This window comes from Rhinoderma darwinii, assembly GCF_050947455.1.
Source record: "Rhinoderma darwinii isolate aRhiDar2 chromosome 5 unlocalized genomic scaffold, aRhiDar2.hap1 SUPER_5_unloc_33, whole genome shotgun sequence".
Lineage (NCBI taxonomy): Eukaryota > Metazoa > Chordata > Amphibia > Anura > Rhinodermatidae > Rhinoderma > Rhinoderma darwinii.
The window spans coordinates 357,099-373,615 of NW_027461791.1; the positions used below are offsets into that span (position 1 = coordinate 357,099).

The window sequence follows — 16,517 nt, forward strand, 5'->3', positions numbered from 1 at the left end:
ACACCTTGTATCAGCTGTAATCCAGTCCAGTCCAGTGCTGCCTGCTGAGCAGCACTGACCAACACTGCCTGGGCCCAGGCTTTTATCTCTGAGGCCCCATTATGATGTCAGAAAGCTGGCTCTGGAATCCTGAGGGCTCCACTATGACACGTGCAAAGTTCCGTCTGAACTTTATATAAGACGGTGAGGCTCAGTCAGTCACTCAGTGTTGCCTGAGAGGGCAACACTGCAACAGCCGGCCGCCAGGCTGTCTTTTTTTTGCACAGCTAGTTGCCTCCAGGAGGCCACAAGAGGGAGACAAGGGACTGCAAAATGGAAAATAGGCATCCACCAACTTTACAGACAACTTCTCCTTGCTCCTACAACCTCCATCCTTGCACAGTTTGTTATTCTTCTAGGTAACATAGTAACAAATCTAAATTGCTGCTCTCTTTGTAGGCAAGCAAGGCTTTGTTGCAACTGCAATTCTTACTTCTTCTTGAAATGTAGGGACGACAGTACATTCCATCACATCCATCTAGTGTACACAGGTAGGTCCATTGTGGCGGGCAGGCGAGCGGGCGGGCTGCTTTATTGGCTGTTTGCTGTTCCCCTACTCCACTCCACTATTTGACTGTTGTGCTGCATCAATCAATCAATCAATCAATCAATCAATCAATCAATCAATCAATCAATCAATCAGTGGCTCGCTCAGGTGCAGCTCTTTAACTTACCTAAAAGGGAGGGCGGAGAGAAGACAAGGAAGGTGAATGAGGTGTTCCAATGTGAAATGCCGGAAACACAGAAACACAGACGACACACAACAAGAGGTGGCAATCTATTCATTAATTGCATTTAATCAATGAGCTCATTATCACTCATGCATTGTCCAACAGGTGTTGAAATAATGGGATTAAAAGGGGAGATCCCTTCAGAAAGACAGAAACAATAGCAAAGACAAAAAACACTTTTGGAATCTGCTTTTAGTCAACACATAAGGAAAGGGTGCACCGGTCCTGGAAATACTGCAATACCAGGTCAATGCGTGGAGTGGACAGAGCAAGCTCTATTTCCATCTCCCTGTTCTAAAAATCCATTTAATATATGGTCCCCAGATAGGGGACGTATCAGATATTAAACTGATAAGAACAGATACTACACTTGATCTTAGCCAAAAGGCCGAGAAGCGATAACCCGAACGGGCCGCGCGTTGCCCGAGCCTGCCCGATACTGCTGTTCAGCCCTTGCAGCGATTCAGCCTACTTCTAGGCAATTCCATGGGGCCCTGCAGGCTCACACACTCACAGCTACACGGGAGGTGAATAAAGGCCGGAGAGGAAGCCAGACAGGATTTGCTTCTTTTGCTTGCACCACAATGCAGTGCTGAAAGAGGAGGAATCTACATAAAAACGCCTTCCTGGCAACGCCCAAATGCCCTGCTGCCATGCAGATAAACACTGGCAGCGGCAGCAAGTGCATGCCCACAGCCACCCCTTGTTCCTTCACACCTTGTATCAGCTGTAATCCAGTCCAGTCCAGTGCTGCCTGCTGAGCAGCACTGACCAACACTGCCTGGGCCCAGGCTTTTATCTCTGAGGCCCCATTATGATGTCAGAAAGCTGGCTCTGGAATCCTGAGGGCTCCACTATGACACGTGCAAAGTTCCGTCTGAACTTTATATAAGACGGTGAGGCTCAGTCAGTCACTCAGTGTTGCCTGAGAGGGCAACACTGCAACAGCCGGCCGCCAGGCTGTCTTTTTTTTGCACAGCTAGTTGCCTCCAGGAGGCCACAAGAGGGAGACAAGGGACTGCAAAATGGAAAATAGGCATCCACCAACTTTACAGACAACTTCTCCTTGCTCCTACAACCTCCATCCTTGCACAGTTTGTTATTCTTCTAGGTAACATAGTAACAAATCCAAATTGCTGCTCTCTTTGTAGGCAAGCAAGGCTTTGTTGCAACTGCAATTCTTACTTCTTCTTGAAATGTAGGGACGACAGTACATTCCATCACATCCATCTAGTGTACACAGGTAGGTCCATTGTGGCGGGCAGGCGAGCGGGCGGGCTGCTTTATTGGCTGTTTGCTGTTCCCCTACTCCACTCCACTATTTGACTGTTGTGCTGCATCAATCAATCAATCAATCAATCAATCAATCAATCAATCAATCAATCAATCAATCAATCAATCAATCAATCAATCAGTGGCTGGCTCAGGTGCAGCTCTTTAACTTACCTAAAAGGGAGGGCGGAGAGAAGACAAGGAAGGTGAATGAGGTGTTCCAATGTGAAATGCCGGAAACACAGAAACACAGACGACACACAACAAGAGGTGGCAATCTATTCATTAATTGCATTTAATCAATGAGCTCATTATCACTCATGCATTGTCCAACAGGTGTTGAAATAATGGGATTAAAAGGGGAGATCCCTTCAGAAAGACAGAAACAATAGCAAAGACAAAAAACACTTTTGGAATCTGCTTTTAGTCAACACATAAGGAAAGGGTGCACCGGTCCTGGAAATACTGCAATACCAGGTCAATGCGTGGAGTGGACAGAGCAAGCTCTAGTTCCATCTCCCCGTTCTAAAAATCCATTTAATATATGGTCCCCAGATAGGGGACGTATCAGATATTAAACTGATAAGAACAGATACTACACTTGATCTTAGCCAAAAGGCCGAGAAGCGATAACCCGAACGGGCCGCGCGTTGCCCGAGCCTGCCCGATACTGCTGTTCAGCCCTTGCAGCGATTCAGCCTACTTCTAGGCAATTCCATGGGGCCCTGCAGGCTCACACACTCACAGCTAGAAGCCAGACAGGATTTGCTTCTTTTGCTTGCACCACAATGCAGTGCTGAAAGAGGAGGAATCTACATAAAAACGCCTTCCTGGCAACGCCCAAATGCCCTGCTGCCATGCAGATAAACACTGGCAGCGGCAGCAAGTGCATGCCCACAGCCACCCCTTGTTCCTTCACACCTTGTATCAGCTGTAATCCAGTCCAGTCCAGTGCTGCCTGCTGAGCAGCACTGACCAACACTGCCTGGGCCCAGGCTTTTATCTCTGAGGCCCCATTATGATGTCAGAAAGCTGGCTCTGGAATCCTGAGGGCTCCACTATGACACGTGCAAAGTTCCGTCTGAACTTTATATAAGACGGTGAGGCTCAGTCAGTCACTCAGTGTTGCCTGAGAGGGCAACACTGCAACAGCCGGCCGCCAGGCTGTCTTTTTTTTGCACAGCTAGTTGCCTCCAGGAGGCCACAAGAGGGAGACAAGGGACTGCAAAATGGAAAATAGGCATCCACCAACTTTACAGACAACTTCTCCTTGCTCCTACAACCTCCATCCTTGCACAGTTTGTTATTCTTCTAGGTAACATAGTAACAAATCCAAATTGCTGCTCTCTTTGTAGGCAAGCAAGGCTTTGTTGCAACTGCAATTCTTACTTCTTCTTGAAATGTAGGGACGACAGTACATTCCATCACATCCATCTAGTGTACACAGGTAGGTCCATTGTGGCGGGCAGGCGAGCGGGCGGGCTGCTTTATTGGCTGTTTGCTGTTCCCCTACTCCACTCCACTATTTGACTGTTGTGCTGCATCAATCAATCAATCAATCAATCAATCAATCAATCAATCAATCAATCAATCAATCAGTGGCTGGCTCAGGTGCAGCTCTTTAACTTACCTAAAAGGGAGGGCGGAGAGAAGACAAGGAAGGTGAATGAGGTGTTCCAATGTGAAATGCCGGAAACACAGAAACACAGACGACACACAACAAGAGGTGGCAATCTATTCATTAATTGCATTTAATCAATGAGCTCATTATCACTCATGCATTGTCCAACAGGTGTTGAAATAATGGGATTAAAAGGGGAGATCCCTTCAGAAAGACAGAAACAATAGCAAAGACAAAAAACACTTTTGGAATCTGCTTTTAGTCAACACATAAGGAAAGGGTGCACCGGTCCTGGAAATACTGCAATACCAGGTCAATGCGTGGAGTGGACAGAGCAAGCTCTATTTCCATCTCCCTGTTCTAAAAATCCATTTAATATATGGTCCCCAGATAGGGGACGTATCAGATATTAAACTGATAAGAACAGATACTACACTTGATCTTAGCCAAAAGGCCGAGAAGCGATAACCCGAACGGGCCGCGCGTTGCCCGAGCCTGCCCGATACTGCTGTTCAGCCCTTGCAGCGATTCAGCCTACTTCTAGGCAATTCCATGGGGCCCTGCAGGCTCACACACTCACAGCTAGAAGCCAGACAGGATTTGCTTCTTTTGCTTGCACCACAATGCAGTGCTGAAAGAGGAGGAATCTACATAAAAACGCCTTCCTGGCAACGCCCAAATGCCCTGCTGCCATGCAGATAAACACTGGCAGCGGCAGCAAGTGCATGCCCACAGCCACCCCTTGTTCCTTCACACCTTGTATCAGCTGTAATCCAGTCCAGTCCAGTGCTGCCTGCTGAGCAGCACTGACCAACACTGCCTGGGCCCAGGCTTTTATCTCTGAGGCCCCATTATGATGTCAGAAAGCTGGCTCTGGAATCCTGAGGGCTCCACTATGACACGTGCAAAGTTCCGTCTGAACTTTATATAAGACGGTGAGGCTCAGTCAGTCACTCAGTGTTGCCTGAGAGGGCAACACTGCAACAGCCGGCCGCCAGGCTGTCTTTTTTTTGCACAGCTAGTTGCCTCCAGGAGGCCACAAGAGGGAGACAAGGGACTGCAAAATGGAAAATAGGCATCCACCAACTTTACAGACAACTTCTCCTTGCTCCTACAACCTCCATCCTTGCACAGTTTGTTATTCTTCTAGGTAACATAGTAACAAATCCAAATTGCTGCTCTCTTTGTAGGCAAGCAAGGCTTTGTTGCAACTGCAATTCTTACTTCTTCTTGAAATGTAGGGACGACAGTACATTCCATCACATCCATCTAGTGTACACAGGTAGGTCCATTGTGGCGGGCAGGCGAGCGGGCGGGCTGCTTTATTGGCTGTTTGCTGTTCCCCTACTCCACTCCACTATTTGACTGTTGTGCTGCATCAATCAATCAATCAATCAATCAATCAATCAATCAATCAATCAATCAATCAGTGGCTGGCTCAGGTGCAGCTCTTTAACTTACCTAAAAGGGAGGGCGGAGAGAAGACAAGGAAGGTGAATGAGGTGTTCCAATGTGAAATGCCGGAAACACAGAAACACAGACGACACACAACAAGAGGTGGCAATCTATTCATTAATTGCATTTAATCAATGAGCTCATTATCACTCATGCATTGTCCAACAGGTGTTGAAATAATGGGATTAAAAGGGGAGATCCCTTCAGAAAGACAGAAACAATAGCAAAGACAAAAAACACTTTTGGAATCTGCTTTTAGTCAACACATAAGGAAAGGGTGCACCGGTCCTGGAAATACTGCAATACCAGGTCAATGCGTGGAGTGGACAGAGCAAGCTCTATTTCCATCTCCCTGTTCTAAAAATCCATTTAATATATGGTCCCCAGATAGGGGACGTATCAGATATTAAACTGATAAGAACAGATACTACACTTGATCTTAGCCAAAAGGCCGAGAAGCGATAACCCGAACGGGCCGCGCGTTGCCCGAGCCTGCCCGATACTGCTGTTCAGCCCTTGCAGCGATTCAGCCTACTTCTAGGCAATTCCATGGGGCCCTGCAGGCTCACACACTCACAGCTACACGGGAGGTGAATAAAGGCCGGAGAGGAAGCCAGACAGGATTTGCTTCTTTTGCTTGCACCACAATGCAGTGCTGAAAGAGGAGGAATCTACATAAAAACGCCTTCCTGGCAACGCCCAAATGCCCTGCTGCCATGCAGATAAACACTGGCAGCGGCAGCAAGTGCATGCCCACAGCCACCCCTTGTTCCTTCACACCTTGTATCAGCTGTAATCCAGTCCAGTCCAGTGCTGCCTGCTGAGCAGCACTGACCAACACTGCCTGGGCCCAGGCTTTTATCTCTGAGGCCCCATTATGATGTCAGAAAGCTGGCTCTGGAATCCTGAGGGCTCCACTATGACACGTGCAAAGTTCCGTCTGAACTTTATATAAGACGGTGAGGCTCAGTCAGTCACTCAGTGTTGCCTGAGAGGGCAACACTGTAACAGCCGGCCGCCAGGCTGTCTTTTTTTTGCACAGCTAGTTGCCTCCAGGAGGCCACAAGAGGGAGACAAGGGACTGCAAAATGGAAAATAGGCATCCACCAACTTTACAGACAACTTCTCCTTGCTCCTACAACCTCCATCCTTGCACAGTTTGTTATTCTTCTAGGTAACATAGTAACAAATCCAAATTGCTGCTCTCTTTGTAGGCAAGCAAGGCTTTGTTGCAACTGCAATTCTTACTTCTTCTTGAAATGTAGGGACGACAGTACATTCCATCACATCCATCTAGTGTACACAGGTAGGTCCATTGTGGCGGGCAGGCGAGCGGGCGGGCTGCTTTATTGGCTGTTTGCTGTTCCCCTACTCCACTCCACTATTTGACTGTTGTGCTGCATCAATCAATCAATCAATCAATCAATCAATCAATCAATCAGTGGCTGGCTCAGGTGCAGCTCTTTAACTTACCTAAAAGGGAGGGCGGAGAGAAGACAAGGAAGGTGAATGAGGTGTTCCAATGTGAAATGCCGGAAACACAGAAACACAGACGACACACAACAAGAGGTGGCAATCTATTCATTAATTGCATTTAATCAATGAGCTCATTATCACTCATGCATTGTCCAACAGGTGTTGAAATAATGGGATTAAAAGGGGAGATCCCTTCAGAAAGACAGAAACAATAGCAAAGACAAAAAACACTTTTGGAATCTGCTTTTAGTCAACACATAAGGAAAGGGTGCACCGGTCCTGGAAATACTGCAATACCAGGTCAATGCGTGGAGTGGACAGAGCAAGCTCTATTTCCATCTCCCTGTTCTAAAAATCCATTTAATATATGGTCCCCAGATAGGGGACGTATCAGATATTAAACTGATAAGAACAGATACTACACTTGATCTTAGCCAAAAGGCCGAGAAGCGATAACCCGAACGGGCCGCGCGTTGCCCGAGCCTGCCCGATACTGCTGTTCAGCCCTTGCAGCGATTCAGCCTACTTCTAGGCAATTCCATGGGGCCCTGCAGGCTCACACACTCACAGCTACACGGGAGGTGAATAAAGGCCGGAGAGGAAGCCAGACAGGATTTGCTTCTTTTGCTTGCACCACAATGCAGTGCTGAAAGAGGAGGAATCTACATAAAAACGCCTTCCTGGCAACGCCCAAATGCCCTGCTGCCATGCAGATAAACACTGGCAGCGGCAGCAAGTGCATGCCCACAGCCACCCCTTGTTCCTTCACACCTTGTATCAGCTGTAATCCAGTCCAGTCCAGTGCTGCCTGCTGAGCAGCACTGACCAACACTGCCTGGGCCCAGGCTTTTATCTCTGAGGCCCCATTATGATGTCAGAAAGCTGGCTCTGGAATCCTGAGGGCTCCACTATGACACGTGCAAAGTTCCGTCTGAACTTTATATAAGACGGTGAGGCTCAGTCAGTCACTCAGTGTTGCCTGAGAGGGCAACACTGTAACAGCCGGCCGCCAGGCTGTCTTTTTTTTGCACAGCTAGTTGCCTCCAGGAGGCCACAAGAGGGAGACAAGGGACTGCAAAATGGAAAATAGGCATCCACCAACTTTACAGACAACTTCTCCTTGCTCCTACAACCTCCATCCTTGCACAGTTTGTTATTCTTCTAGGTAACATAGTAACAAATCCAAATTGCTGCTCTCTTTGTAGGCAAGCAAGGCTTTGTTGCAACTGCAATTCTTACTTCTTCTTGAAATGTAGGGACGACAGTACATTCCATCACATCCATCTAGTGTACACAGGTAGGTCCATTGTGGCGGGCAGGCGAGCGGGCGGGCTGCTTTATTGGCTGTTTGCTGTTCCCCTACTCCACTCCACTATTTGACTGTTGTGCTGCATCAATCAATCAATCAATCAATCAATCAATCAATCAATCAATCAATCAATCAGTGGCTGGCTCAGGTGCAGCTCTTTAACTTACCTAAAAGGGAGGGCGGAGAGAAGACAAGGAAGGTGAATGAGGTGTTCCAATGTGAAATGCCGGAAACACAGAAACACAGACGACACACAACAAGAGGTGGCAATCTATTCATTAATTGCATTTAATCAATGAGCTCATTATCACTCATGCATTGTCCAACAGGTGTTGAAATAATGGGATTAAAAGGGGAGATCCCTTCAGAAAGATAGAAACAATAGCAAAGACAAAAAACACTTTTGGAATCTGCTTTTAGTCAACACATAAGGAAAGGGTGCACCGGTCCTGGAAATACTGCAATACCAGGTCAATGCGTGGAGTGGACAGAGCAAGCTCTATTTCCATCTCCCTGTTCTAAAAATCCATTTAATATATGGTCCCCAGATAGGGGACGTATCAGATATTAAACTGATAAGAACAGATACTACACTTGATCTTAGCCAAAAGGCCGAGAAGCGATAACCCGAACGGGCCGCGCGTTGCCCGAGCCTGCCCGATACTGCTGTTCAGCCCTTGCAGCGATTCAGCCTACTTCTAGGCAATTCCATGGGGCCCTGCAGGCTCACACACTCACAGCTACACGGGAGGTGAATAAAGGCCGGAGAGGAAGCCAGACAGGATTTGCTTCTTTTGCTTGCACCACAATGCAGTGCTGAAAGAGGAGGAATCTACATAAAAACGCCTTCCTGGCAACGCCCAAATGCCCTGCTGCCATGCAGATAAACACTGGCAGCGGCAGCAAGTGCATGCCCACAGCCACCCCTTGTTCCTTCACACCTTGTATCAGCTGTAATCCAGTCCAGTCCAGTGCTGCCTGCTGAGCAGCACTGACCAACACTGCCTGGGCCCAGGCTTTTATCTCTGAGGCCCCATTATGATGTCAGAAAGCTGGCTCTGGAATCCTGAGGGCTCCACTATGACACGTGCAAAGTTCCGTCTGAACTTTATATAAGACGGTGAGGCTCAGTCAGTCACTCAGTGTTGCCTGAGAGGGCAACACTGCAACAGCCGGCCGCCAGGCTGTCTTTTTTTTGCACAGCTAGTTGCCTCCAGGAGGCCACAAGAGGGAGACAAGGGACTGCAAAATGGAAAATAGGCATCCACCAACTTTACAGACAACTTCTCCTTGCTCCTACAACCTCCATCCTTGCACAGTTTGTTATTCTTCTAGGTAACATAGTAACAAATCCAAATTGCTGCTCTCTTTGTAGGCAAGCAAGGCTTTGTTGCAACTGCAATTCTTACTTCTTCTTGAAATGTAGGGACGACAGTACATTCCATCACATCCATCTAGTGTACACAGGTAGGTCCATTGTGGCGGGCAGGCGAGCGGGCGGGCTGCTTTATTGGCTGTTTGCTGTTCCCCTACTCCACTCCACTATTTGACTGTTGTGCTGCATCAATCAATCAATCAATCAATCAATCAATCAATCAATCAATCAATCAATCAATCAATCAATCAGTGGCTGGCTCAGGTGCAGCTCTTTAACTTACCTAAAAGGGAGGGCGGAGAGAAGACAAGGAAGGTGAATGAGGTGTTCCAATGTGAAATGCCGGAAACACAGAAACACAGACGACACACAACAAGAGGTGGCAATCTATTCATTAATTGCATTTAATCAATGAGCTCATTATCACTCATGCATTGTCCAACAGGTGTTGAAATAATGGGATTAAAAGGGGAGATCCCTTCAGAAAGACAGAAACAATAGCAAAGACAAAAAACACTTTTGGAATCTGCTTTTAGTCAACACATAAGGAAAGGGTGCACCGGTCCTGGAAATACTGCAATACCAGGTCAATGCGTGGAGTGGACAGAGCAAGCTCTATTTCCATCTCCCTGTTCTAAAAATCCATTTAATATATGGTCCCCAGATAGGGGACGTATCAGATATTAAACTGATAAGAACAGATACTACACTTGATCTTAGCCAAAAGGCCGAGAAGCGATAACCCGAACGGGCCGCGCGTTGCCCGAGCCTGCCCGATACTGCTGTTCAGCCCTTGCAGCGATTCAGCCTACTTCTAGGCAATTCCATGGGGCCCTGCAGGCTCACACACTCACAGCTACACGGGAGGTGAATAAAGGCCGGAGAGGAAGCCAGACAGGATTTGCTTCTTTTGCTTGCACCACAATGCAGTGCTGAAAGAGGAGGAATCTACATAAAAACGCCTTCCTGGCAACGCCCAAATGCCCTGCTGCCATGCAGATAAACACTGGCAGCGGCAGCAAGTGCATGCCCACAGCCACCCCTTGTTCCTTCACACCTTGTATCAGCTGTAATCCAGTCCAGTCCAGTGCTGCCTGCTGAGCAGCACTGACCAACACTGCCTGGGCCCAGGCTTTTATCTCTGAGGCCCCATTATGATGTCAGAAAGCTGGCTCTGGAATCCTGAGGGCTCCACTATGACACGTGCAAAGTTCCGTCTGAACTTTATATAAGACGGTGAGGCTCAGTCAGTCACTCAGTGTTGCCTGAGAGGGCAACACTGCAACAGCCGGCCGCCAGGCTGTCTTTTTTTTGCACAGCTAGTTGCCTCCAGGAGGCCACAAGAGGGAGACAAGGGACTGCAAAATGGAAAATAGGCATCCACCAACTTTACAGACAACTTCTCCTTGCTCCTACAACCTCCATCCTTGCACAGTTTGTTATTCTTCTAGGTAACATAGTAACAAATCCAAATTGCTGCTCTCTTTGTAGGCAAGCAAGGCTTTGTTGCAACTGCAATTCTTACTTCTTCTTGAAATGTAGGGACGACAGTACATTCCATCACATCCATCTAGTGTACACAGGTAGGTCCATTGTGGCGGGCAGGCGAGCGGGCGGGCTGCTTTATTGGCTGTTTGCTGTTCCCCTACTCCACTCCACTATTTGACTGTTGTGCTGCATCAATCAATCAATCAATCAATCAATCAATCAATCAATCAATCAATCAGTGGCTGGCTCAGGTGCAGCTCTTTAACTTACCTAAAAGGGAGGGCGGAGAGAAGACAAGGAAGGTGAATGAGGTGTTCCAATGTGAAATGCCGGAAACACAGAAACACAGAAGACACACAACAAGAGGTGGCAATCTATTCATTAATTGCATTTAATCAATGAGCTCATTATCACTCATGCATTGTCCAACAGGTGTTGAAATAATGGGATTAAAAGGGGAGATCCCTTCAGAAAGACAGAAACAATAGCAAAGACAAAAAACACTTTTGGAATCTGCTTTTAGTCAACACATAAGGAAAGGGTGCACCGGTCCTGGAAATACTGCAATACCAGGTCAATGCGTGGAGTGGACAGAGCAAGCTCTATTTCCATCTCCCTGTTCTAAAAATCCATTTAATATATGGTCCCCAGATAGGGGACGTATCAGATATTAAACTGATAAGAACAGATACTACACTTGATCTTAGCCAAAAGGCCGAGAAGCGATAACCCGAACGGGCCGCGCGTTGCCCGAGCCTGCCCGATACTGCTGTTCAGCCCTTGCAGCGATTCAGCCTACTTCTAGGCAATTCCATGGGGCCCTGCAGGCTCACACACTCACAGCTACACGGGAGGTGAATAAAGGCCGGAGAGGAAGCCAGACAGGATTTGCTTCTTTTGCTTGCACCACAATGCAGTGCTGAAAGAGGAGGAATCTACATAAAAACGCCTTCCTGGCAACGCCCAAATGCCCTGCTGCCATGCAGATAAACACTGGCAGCGGCAGCAAGTGCATGCCCACAGCCACCCCTTGTTCCTTCACACCTTGTATCAGCTGTAATCCAGTCCAGTCCAGTGCTGCCTGCTGAGCAGCACTGACCAACACTGCCTGGGCCCAGGCTTTTATCTCTGAGGCCCCATTATGATGTCAGAAAGCTGGCTCTGGAATCCTGAGGGCTCCACTATGACACGTGCAAAGTTCCGTCTGAACTTTATATAAGACGGTGAGGCTCAGTCAGTCACTCAGTGTTGCCTGAGAGGGCAACACTGCAACAGCCGGCCGCCAGGCTGTCTTTTTTTTGCACAGCTAGTTGCCTCCAGGAGGCCACAAGAGGGAGACAAGGGACTGCAAAATGGAAAATAGGCATCCACCAACTTTACAGACAACTTCTCCTTGCTCCTACAACCTCCATCCTTGCACAGTTTGTTATTCTTCTAGGTAACATAGAAACAAATCCAAATTGCTGCTCTCTTTGTAGGCAAGCAAGGCTTTGTTGCAACTGCAATTCTTACTTCTTCTTGAAATGTAGGGACGACAGTACATTCCATCACATCCATCTAGTGTACACAGGTAGGTCCATTGTGGCGGGCAGGCGAGCGGGCGGGCTGCTTTATTGGCTGTTTGCTGTTCCCCTACTCCACTCCACTATTTGACTGTTGTGCTGCATCAATCAATCAATCAATCAATCAATCAATCAATCAATCAGTGGCTGGCTCAGGTGCAGCTCTTTAACTTACCTAAAAGGGAGGGCGGAGAGAAGACAAGGAAGGTGAATGAGGTGTTCCAATGTGAAATGCCGGAAACACAGAAACACAGACGACACACAACAAGAGGTGGCAATCTATTCATTAATTGCATTTAATCAATGAGCTCATTATCACTCATGCATTGTCCAACAGGTGTTGAAATAATGGGATTAAAAGGGGAGATCCCTTCAGAAAGACAGAAACAATAGCAAAGACAAAAAACACTTTTGGAATCTGCTTTTAGTCAACACATAAGGAAAGGGTGCACCGGTCCTGGAAATACTGCAATACCAGGTCAATGCGTGGAGTGGACAGAGCAAGCTCTATTTCCATCTCCCTGTTCTAAAAATCCATTTAATATATGGTCCCCAGATAGGGGACGTATCAGATATTAAACTGATAAGAACAGATACTACACTTGATCTTAGCCAAAAGGCCGAGAAGCGATAACCCGAACGGGCCGCGCGTTGCCCGAGCCTGCCCGATACTGCTGTTCAGCCCTTGCAGCGATTCAGCCTACTTCTAGGCAATTCCATGGGGCCCTGCAGGCTCACACACTCACAGCTACACGGGAGGTGAATAAAGGCCGGAGAGGAAGCCAGACAGGATTTGCTTCTTTTGCTTGCACCACAATGCAGTGCTGAAAGAGGAGGAATCTACATAAAAACGCCTTCCTGGCAACGCCCAAATGCCCTGCTGCCATGCAGATAAACACTGGCAGCGGCAGCAAGTGCATGCCCACAGCCACCCCTTGTTCCTTCACACCTTGTATCAGCTGTAATCCAGTCCAGTCCAGTGCTGCCTGCTGAGCAGCACTGACCAACACTGCCTGGGCCCAGGCTTTTATCTCTGAGGCCCCATTATGATGTCAGAAAGCTGGCTCTGGAATCCTGAGGGCTCCACTATGACACGTGCAAAGTTCCGTCTGAACTTTATATAAGACGGTGAGGCTCAGTCAGTCACTCAGTGTTGCCTGAGAGGGCAACACTGCAACAGCCGGCCGCCAGGCTGTCTTTTTTTTGCACAGCTAGTTGCCTCCAGGAGGCCACAAGAGGGAGACAAGGGACTGCAAAATGGAAAATAGGCATCCACCAACTTTACAGACAACTTCTCCTTGCTCCTACAACCTCCATCCTTGCACAGTTTGTTATTCTTCTAGGTAACATAGTAACAAATCCAAATTGCTGCTCTCTTTGTAGGCAAGCAAGGCTTTGTTGCAACTGCAATTCTTACTTCTTCTTGAAATGTAGGGACGACAGTACATTCCATCACATCCATCTAGTGTACACAGGTAGGTCCATTGTGGCGGGCAGGCGAGCGGGTGGGCTGCTTTATTGGCTGTTTGCTGTTCCCCTACTCCACTCCACTATTTGACTGTTGTGCTGCATCAATCAATCAATCAATCAATCAATCAATCAATCAATCAATCAATCAATCAATCAATCAGTGGCTGGCTCAGGTGCAGCTCTTTAACTTACCTAAAAGGGAGGGCGGAGAGAAGACAAGGAAGGTGAATGAGGTGTTCCAATGTGAAATGCCGGAAACACAGAAACACAGACGACACACAACAAGAGGTGGCAATCTATTCATTAATTGCATTTAATCAATGAGCTCATTATCACTCATGCATTGTCCAACAGGTGTTGAAATAATGGGATTAAAAGGGGAGATCCCTTCAGAAAGACAGAAACAATAGCAAAGACAAAAAACACTTTTGGAATCTGCTTTTAGTCTTTTGGAATCTGCTTTTAGTCAACACATAAGGAAAGGGTGCACCGGTCCTGGAAATACTGCAATACCAGGTCAATGCGTGGAGTGGACAGAGCAAGCTCTATTTCCATCTCCCTGTTCTAAAAATCCATTTAATATATGGTCCCCAGATAGGGGACGTATCAGATATTAAACTGATAAGAACAGATACTACACTTGATCTTAGCCAAAAGGCCGAGAAGCGATAACCCGAACGGGCCGCGCGTTGCCCGAGCCTGCCCGATACTGCTGTTCAGCCCTTGCAGCGATTCAGCCTACTTCTAGGCAATTCCATGGGGCCCTGCAGGCTCACACACTGGTGAATAAAGGCCGGAGAGGAAGCCAGACAGGATTTGCTTCTTTTGCTTGCACCACAATGCAGTGCTGAAAGAGGAGGAATCTACATAAAAACGCCTTCCTGGCAACGCCCAAATGCCCTGCTGCCATGCAGATAAACACTGGCAGCGGCAGCAAGTGCATGCCCACAGCCACCCCTTGTTCCTTCACACCTTGTATCAGCTGTAATCCAGTCCAGTCCAGTGCTGCCTGCTGAGCAGCACTGACCAACACTGCCTGGGCCCAGGCTTTTATCTCTGAGGCCCCATTATGATGTCAGAAAGCTGGCTCTGGAGTCCTGAGGGCTCCACTATGACACGTGCAAAGTACCGTCTGAACTTTATATAAGACGGTGAGGCTCAGTCAGTCACTCAGTGTTGCCTGAGAGGGCAACACTGCAACAGCCGGCCGCCAGGCTGTCTTTTTTTTGCACAGCTAGTTGCCTCCAGGAGGCCACAAGAGGGAGACAAGGGACTGCAAAATGGAAAATAGGCATCCACCAACTTTACAGACAACTTCTCCTTGCTCCTACAACCTCCATCCTTGCACAGTTTGTTATTCTTCTAGGTAACATAGTAACAAATCCAAATTGCTGCTCTCTTTGTAGGCAAGCAAGGCTTTGTTGCAACTGCAATTCTTACTTCTTCTTGAAATGTAGGGACGACAGTACATTCCATCACATCCATCTAGTGTACACAGGTAGGTCCATTGTGGCGGGCAGGCGAGCGGGCGGGCTGCTTTATTGGCTGTTTGCTGTTCCCCTACTCCACTCCACTATTTGACTGTTGTGCTGCATCAATCAATCAATCAATCAATCAATCAATCAATCAATCAATCAATCAATCAATCAGTGGCTGGCTCAGGTGCAGCTCTTTAACTTACCTAAAAGGGAGGGCGGAGAGAAGACAAGGAAGGTGAATGAGGTGTTCCAATGTGAAATGCCGGAAACACAGAAACACAGACGACACACAACAAGAGGTGGCAATCTATTCATTAATTGCATTTAATCAATGAGCTCATTATCACTCATGCATTGTCCAACAGGTGTTGAAATAATGGGATTAAAAGGGGAGATCCCTTCAGAAAGACAGAAACAATAGCAAAGACAAAAAACACTTTTGGAATCTGCTTTTAGTCAACACATAAGGAAAGGGTGCACCGGTCCTGGAAATACTGCAATACCAGGTCAATGCGTGGAGTGGACAGAGCAAGCTCTATTTCCATCTCCCTGTTCTAAAAATCCATTTAATATATGGTCCCCAGATAGGGGACGTATCAGATATTAAACTGATAAGAACAGATACTACACTTGATCTTAGCCAAAAGGCCGAAAAAGCGATAACCCGAACGGGCCGCGCGTTGCCCGAGCCTGCCCGATACTGCTGTTCAGCCCTTGCAGTGATTCAGCCTACTTCTAGGCAATTCCATGGGGCCCTGCAGGCTCACACACTCACAGCTACACGGGAGGTGAATAAAGGCCGGAGAGGAAGCCAGACAGGATTTGCTTCTTTTGCTTGCACCACAATGCAGTGCTGAAAGAGGAGGAATCTACATAAAAACGCCTTCCTGGCAACGCCCAAATGCCCTGCTGCCATGCAGATAAACACTGGCAGCGGCAGCAAGTGCATGCCCACAGCCACCCCTTGTTCCTTCACACCTTGTATCAGCTGTAATCCAGTCCAGTCCAGTGCTGCCTGCTGAGCAGCACTGACCAACACTGCCTGGGCCCAGGCTTTTATCTCTGAGGCCCCATTATGATGTCAGAAAGCTGGCTCTGGAATCCTGAGGGCTCCACTATGACACGTGCAAAGTTCCGTCTGAACTTTATATAAGACGGTGAGGCTCAGTCAGTCACTCAGTGTTGCCTGAGAGGGCAACACTGCAACAGCCGGCCGCCAGGCTGTCTTTTTTTTGCACAGC

General features: G+C 47.8%; 11 non-coding genes across 11 annotated transcripts; all 11 read right to left on the reverse strand.

The window, feature by feature from the left end:
* Positions 1–979: 979 nt before the first annotated feature.
* Positions 980–1,170, reverse strand: LOC142690227 (U2 spliceosomal RNA). Its single transcript, XR_012859024.1, has one exon. It is a non-coding gene; the product is annotated as a U2 spliceosomal RNA (small nuclear RNA).
* Positions 1,171–2,482: 1,312 nt separating this feature from the next.
* On the reverse strand, positions 2,483–2,673 carry LOC142690369 (U2 spliceosomal RNA). The gene has a single exon (XR_012859149.1). It is a non-coding gene; the product is annotated as a U2 spliceosomal RNA (small nuclear RNA).
* Positions 2,674–3,938: 1,265 nt separating this feature from the next.
* Positions 3,939–4,129, reverse strand: LOC142690228 (U2 spliceosomal RNA). Its single transcript, XR_012859025.1, has one exon. It is a non-coding gene; the product is annotated as a U2 spliceosomal RNA (small nuclear RNA).
* Positions 4,130–5,390: 1,261 nt separating this feature from the next.
* On the reverse strand, positions 5,391–5,581 carry LOC142690230 (U2 spliceosomal RNA). The gene has a single exon (XR_012859026.1). It is a non-coding gene; the product is annotated as a U2 spliceosomal RNA (small nuclear RNA).
* Positions 5,582–6,857: 1,276 nt separating this feature from the next.
* On the reverse strand, positions 6,858–7,048 carry LOC142690232 (U2 spliceosomal RNA). Its single transcript, XR_012859028.1, has one exon. It is a non-coding gene; the product is annotated as a U2 spliceosomal RNA (small nuclear RNA).
* Positions 7,049–8,336: 1,288 nt separating this feature from the next.
* LOC142690233 (U2 spliceosomal RNA) lies at positions 8,337–8,527 on the reverse strand. The gene has a single exon (XR_012859029.1). It is a non-coding gene; the product is annotated as a U2 spliceosomal RNA (small nuclear RNA).
* A 1,300-nt stretch (positions 8,528–9,827) lies between these two features.
* Positions 9,828–10,018, reverse strand: LOC142690234 (U2 spliceosomal RNA). Its single transcript, XR_012859030.1, has one exon. It is a non-coding gene; the product is annotated as a U2 spliceosomal RNA (small nuclear RNA).
* Positions 10,019–11,302: 1,284 nt separating this feature from the next.
* Positions 11,303–11,493, reverse strand: LOC142690235 (U2 spliceosomal RNA). Its single transcript, XR_012859031.1, has one exon. It is a non-coding gene; the product is annotated as a U2 spliceosomal RNA (small nuclear RNA).
* A 1,276-nt stretch (positions 11,494–12,769) lies between these two features.
* On the reverse strand, positions 12,770–12,960 carry LOC142690236 (U2 spliceosomal RNA). The gene has a single exon (XR_012859032.1). It is a non-coding gene; the product is annotated as a U2 spliceosomal RNA (small nuclear RNA).
* Positions 12,961–14,277: 1,317 nt separating this feature from the next.
* On the reverse strand, positions 14,278–14,468 carry LOC142690237 (U2 spliceosomal RNA). The gene has a single exon (XR_012859033.1). It is a non-coding gene; the product is annotated as a U2 spliceosomal RNA (small nuclear RNA).
* A 1,277-nt stretch (positions 14,469–15,745) lies between these two features.
* On the reverse strand, positions 15,746–15,937 carry LOC142690349 (U2 spliceosomal RNA). Its single transcript, XR_012859134.1, has one exon. It is a non-coding gene; the product is annotated as a U2 spliceosomal RNA (small nuclear RNA).
* Positions 15,938–16,517: the final 580 nt, after the last annotated feature.